The following is a 6,143-nucleotide window of genomic DNA, read 5'->3' as shown; positions in this document are numbered from 1 at the left end:
GAAGGCAGAGGATACACCTCATGACTCAGCAAGGCATGCATGGGCATACCTATGGTCACAAAAGGCTTCCAAGCCATGTGCGAGGCAGCTTGTGTTTGAAACAAAGGAAGCACAAGCAACCTGGCAAAAGACTATAAAAGGCAGCTGCATCTTCTCCATTTTGTCTTCAATCCTGCTTCTTACCCCTGGAAGAACTTTGCTACAAACTGAAGCTCTGAACAAAGGACTGAATGACCCATCCAAGCTGTGGATGTATTCCAGAGGGACTTTCAAGCCAGCAAACTCACCAGTTCTGCTAGGAACCTGATATATAGACTTTGAAGTCTTTATATGTATATGACTGTTTTACCATTTAACACCTCTCTCCTTGTTCTTTCCTTTTTCTTTATAATAAACCTTTAGTTTTAGACACTAAAGGATTGGCTGGCAGCAGGATATTTTGAGTAAGATCCAAACCTATACTGACCTGGTGACGTGGCTGACCCTTTGGGGTCAGAAAACATTTTTGTATATGTGAGCAGAGTTTAAAATAACTTCTCACTGTTCTGGACCTACGTGCTGATTGGGAGCCAGAGAACTGGAATGCAATAAAGGGGGCTGTGTGATTTCTTTTTTGCTTCTTGATAACCAGTGTGGAGGATCACAAGCACAGTTTGTGACTGGTTGAGGAGAATAACTTCAGTGTTACCGCCAGTCTTGGGAGATCTGCTCTCCCTTTTGCAGCCTGCCCTGACCTTCGTATTTCCAGTGAGGGCTGCCCCGGCACCATGAGTCACACCTATAATTGAGTTTTTTCCTGCCTAAATAAACAGTATAAATTCACCACTCCCATAAAACTAATCCATCAGCTTTAGCCCTATTGCGTTTCTTAAATAAGGGCCTTCTTCCACTGATATCAATGGGCTGAAGGTAGCATTCCTTTGTACTAGGAAAGATCTAGAATACAGATTGATCCTCGAAAAATCAGTGGCTATATTAGCTGAGTCAGATAAAGAATTCTCACCTCCCTCAGTTTATTGCATGCTCCTCATCTGGATAGTCCTAAACAGAAAAAAAAAAAACATTTGTGAACTTGGCATTCACATTCACATGTTCTTAGAGCTTTACAAAAATCTTCAGCATTCTTCAGTGATCAAGGAGAGACACAATATCTTATCTCCCTACCAATGCTAGACAACAGTAACAGACCACAGACGTTGCATCACATCAGTGTTTACAGTAGATAAAGCCTAAAATAGATATGTACATCTCTAATCTGCCACTTTCCTCTTTACACTACACTAGCATTTTCCCTGGTGTTCTACAAATCTAGTTCCAGTAGAACTATCAGTCCTGAAGCTGTTAAACCTTCTCAGGGTTATTTTGAAGATGGGCAGCTCTGATATTACATTTTAAAAAATTATCTTTTTTTATCAAATTGTTTATCCAGCAAAACAAAAAATTACTTGTATTAGCATTAAATCATAGGCCATGCTAGTATCAAAACCCTGCTGGAAAATATACATGATACAGTTCAGTCCATAAATTTTTCAGATTAATAAATTGTAATTTAAAATTAGTCACAGATGCAAATTGCTGCTGTCAGAGTCTCTAAATGTTGTTGGACAGGGCTTTATAGATGCTGGGGAACTTTAAATTCGCTTCCTGATCCTATACTTTGCTCCATAATACAGTAACTCCTCATTTAACATTGTCCCACTCATCGTTGTTTCAATGTTACGTCCCTGCTCAATTAGGGAACATGCTCATTTAAAGTTGTGCAAGGCTCCCTTATAACGTCGTTTGGCTGCCTGCTTGTAAGATTCTGTGGAAGAGCAGCGACTTTACAAGGGAGCATTGCACAAGTTCCGCTTCTCCGCCTCCCTCCCAGCACTTTCCCCGCCACTAAACAGCTGTTTGGCAGCGCTTAGGACTTTGGTGGGGAGGGATGTGGTGTGCTCTGGAGAGAAGGTGGATTGGGGGTGCGAAGAGGTGGGCCTGGAGTGGAGCGGGGACAGGAAGAGGCGGGCCTGGAGCATTCCCGGCAAAATCCGAACCTGTTCTCCGGGGAAGCTGCCGCTGCTGCTGCAAAGGTCCTTGCCTGCAGCGGGCTATGCCTGTGTGGGGTAAGCCAGGGGCACTTCCCAACCACAGTACAGTACAGTACTGTACAGTATACAGTATAATGCCTTTTGTCTGCCCCCCAAAAATTTCCTTGGAACCTAAACCCCTGCATTTACATTAAATCTTATATAACAATTGGATTCGTTTAACATTGTTTCACTTAAAGTTGCATTTTTAAGGAACATAACTACAACGTTAAGTGAGGAGTTACTGTACTATGAGCTGGGTGAATAATTAATTTAAAAATGCTCTGTGAATGTTCACTTGAAATATTAAATGAATTCACTGTAGTCGTGTATATGCCCCATTGAATATTTGCACAAGGTGAACAGTCCAATTTACTAGCACAACATCCATAGAAAGGGAATTTCAAACCAAGTTTCAATATGTTGGAAATGCGTGCACATTCACTGAATTATGGAACAAATGCCATGAGACTCACATGGCCAATCACAATTAAGAAACACAGTTCAAATTTGGAGAAAGTGATAAATCCATTGCGAATTTTTGAATAAATACAAATACAAATATAAAGGAATTCACTCACTGTGTGCAGAAAGAGGCTACATTCAGATCAGCTTATTGCAAGTCTCTTCCTCAGCTCTTCTGATAATATATCCCTTTTATGTTCCTGGTCCAATAATAGTGTGGCATGAGCTTACTATCTACACCAAGATCCTTTGATAGTCGGAACAATAACACATTTTCCTACAAGTATTTACAATCAGGACCCTGTCTATTCATATTCCCTCCCCTCTGTCATCATACTGTGTAGTGAGAGAAGAAAGTAGTCATGGAACAATATCAAAGGCTTGTAGAAAATGTGAAACTTATGTGCACCACCGTTTTATTCACTCAAGGGGAATTTTTACATTCAGGCTGGATATACAGAACCCTATTCCATTAGTGGAATATTTTTTCTACCTTACTACCTTTCCAATTCAGCTTTCAGTAGGTTACCATTTGAATGTACATTTGTACATGTCCAGTCTCCTGGAATGAATGTGAATTTAGGGATTTCTCCACAATCATTAGCATCAGCCTATTTATTTGTCTCTTGCATTCAAACTTCTGAGCAAATCAAAGGTTGTTTATAAACAGAGCTTCTAGTTAGTATTTCTAGTTAGTCATAGGACTCTCAAGATCTTGATGGTGAAGCTTCACCATCAAGATCTTGAGAGTCCTATGACTAACTAGAAATATTTTTTGCTCCTAATTATTGCAAATATGGCATTCATTCCCATATTCAAGCACTGTCCTCAGTTGCACCTATTCCGTACCCATTTGCTGGGGTTGCACGCTTGTAACTGAGGGCAGAATTTGAACCAGTTTGCTCCGACAGAAATCAATGATAAAGTGGCCACTCACTTCAGTGGGAGCAGAACTGGGGCACTAGATTAGGCTCCTCATCTTCACTATTCATGGGAGATATGGGTGAGGAAGAGGCACTGCTAATGCTAGCTACAAATATTCCAGTGATGGCATTCCCACAGGAAGAGGAGGGTCTTAAGAGCTCTTTTTCAGCTAACAAAGCTACCAGCTGCTTTATTGTGGAGGAAGCTGTGGCCACCACAGCTTCTTCCCCAGTTTCATTAATTTCAAATCTCAGCCATAACTTTGCTCAAATAAAGACAACAGGATTCAGCCAGTGCTAGCCCAGCTGGCTCATGACACCACCCATTGACTTTGTACATTTTTCTGTAAGCAAGCACTTGCAGGATTTGGCCCAAGTATTTCACTGTTGTGATGCTATAATGAAGTAGATTAGTGAGGAGCATGGTGCTGGAGTCAGCCTTCCTCACAAATCCCCTTCAAAGCTCTATCACCATGTAACATGCTCCCCTAACACCTCTCTGTTTGGAGGAATTAGATTCCACTCTGCCCTTCTCTCAATATTTTCTCACTGGCTGCTTGCCACGCTCAAATTCTCAAGCCTCTTACCAACGCCTGCAGAAATTGATAGCATCCCTCTTCACATCTCCCTCTTTTCATTCCAGTTTAATTTTGACTAAATATTTTTAGTGCCTGTCAGAAAGAAAACTTGACTCATACATTAAAACCACCAGAAAAGCAGTACAAGATGCTAATTTAATCCTAGATGTATAAGCAAAATTTTAAAGAGACAAATGCTATTAAACTGCAGCTGCTAATGTTGCCAGTTTCACATACTTTTGAAGCTACTTAATCATTACAGAACAGCTCACGATTCCTTCAAACAGCCAGGCACAGACCCATGATATACCCTTAACTACGCTAATGAACAGTACATTTGCCTCTGTCAACGTCTCCAGTGCTGGAGTTGCAAACTGAACCTTATACAGTAGTGAGGACCTATGTAGCCCAGGGAGATTAAACCTAGGTGAGTGTTGGTTGTATTTGTAAGGCATCTCTCTCCTGAGTTCTGCCACATTGGCTTTAAATTATAACCCAGAGCTTATAGGAATTTCATGGACAAAAGTTGTCCAAGGGATGAGCTGAATTAGCACATCCTCCAGGTATCCTGAGCACACACCTTAACCAAATAGCACCACCTGCCTTGTACAGCTGCATTTCTCTTCCAAGTAGACTTTTCATCACTAGGGCACTCTACCTCAGGCTGGCATATCCCAGCCAAATATCTTGATTTAACAGAACTCTGCATTGGAACAGGACTCCTGCACTTTCTATACTCATTCACTGACAAACTAATAGCATTTACCAGGCCTGATTTAGGGATTTTTTTACACTCTGATTTCCAATTGCTGTTAGTGTTCATATGAAATACACTAAGCTGTAAGTTTGTGTTGAGTATTATTGGATTATGATCTTTTTAAACACACACGATTGTGATGAAGCTAACCAAGCAATCAAAAGATGTGCAGCAGCATGTGTACGGGGGATGGGGGGAAGCAGGTGTCAGTAAGAGTACACTGTAACAAAAAAGCAATAGCATGAGAAGTCCCCTTATAATTATTCAAGTGCCCAGAAAGATGTCAAAGATACTGCTGAATTGTGGGATGTAGTTTGTAAAGTCTCTTAAAACCCAGGATCAAAAGTGCCATACAAATGGCACTAATTTTGGAGCACTCTGTGGGTTCATTGACGGAGCTCATATATTCCTCAGTGCTACCTTAATTACCTTGGTACATAGAGCAGATATTTCATTCTTCTGCATAACAAGCTTCGCACTTAACAACCTTGTTGTTATAACTTCTCAAAGTTTCTCTTTTTACTGTTCTGTGGTCAATTACAGCCTCATCTCCCTCATCCATTATAACTGGCCTTTAGCCTGATAATAACAAGCACTCCAGAATATAATGGAAAATGGGAAATTTGTCCCCAGCTATTACTATAACCACTGACTGTAAAGGTTCTGAAACATCAACCAAAGCTCAATTATAGCTGACGTAAGTGCTCTACTCACTATCCACAGGGAACAGTTTAGAAAAGACATCTTTGGAACAACAGCAAAGTCTGCACTGAATCCCAGTGTAGCCCCCAAGGAAATTACCTAGATTCCTGGGGCTCTGTCTGCTGGCAGCTCAGGGAGAGACACACTGTCCCTGGGAGGGAGGGGGAGCCAAGGCAGACTCAGAGTCTGCCTGGCAACCAATAGGGAGTGAGATGCCCTTCCCAGAGAGTTCAGGAAATGGGAGAAGCCAGTTTTGAGTCAGTCTGGAGCCAGTCAGGGCAAGGGCAGGACTGGCTGTGTGGGGAGCTGGTGAGTCCCAGGCCTGCATGGAGGGTTCCCCCTGAGAACTGGCCTCCAGTGACCTGAAAGCAAGATCTCTCAGCTGGGCTTTTCCCTCTCCACCAATGACTCCCAGTTTGTAGAGTTTTGCTGGGAAATTTCCCCAGCCAAGCTGAGTTAGCCCTCCAGCTCCCTAGGTCACCACATGGTCAGCTCTGCTCTGGCTGCTAGTTCAGAGCTGCTGCCTGCTGTGAGTGTGTCTGGACTAGGGTTACCATACGTCCGGATTTTCCCGGACATGTCTGGCTTTTGGGGGCTCAAATCCCCGTCCGGGGGGAAATCCCCAAAAGCCGGGCATGTCCGGGAAAAT

At 42.4% G+C, this 6,143-nt stretch overlaps 1 long non-coding RNA gene across 1 annotated transcript in view; it reads right to left on the bottom strand.

The window, feature by feature from the left end:
- Positions 1–997: 997 nt before the first annotated feature.
- Positions 998–6,143, bottom strand: part of LOC117884248 — a 31,660-nt gene continuing 26,514 nt past the window's right edge. The window contains exon 3 of the long non-coding RNA XR_004647530.1: positions 998–1,041. This is a non-coding gene — a long non-coding RNA (uncharacterized LOC117884248). The remainder of the gene's footprint in view (positions 1,042–6,143) is intronic.

Source organism: Trachemys scripta, chromosome 10 (genome assembly GCF_013100865.1).
Source record: "Trachemys scripta elegans isolate TJP31775 chromosome 10, CAS_Tse_1.0, whole genome shotgun sequence".
NCBI lineage: Eukaryota > Metazoa > Chordata > Testudines > Emydidae > Trachemys > Trachemys scripta.
Note: the sequence above shows the minus strand (reverse complement) of the source record. Positions and strands in the feature narration are given on the sequence as shown.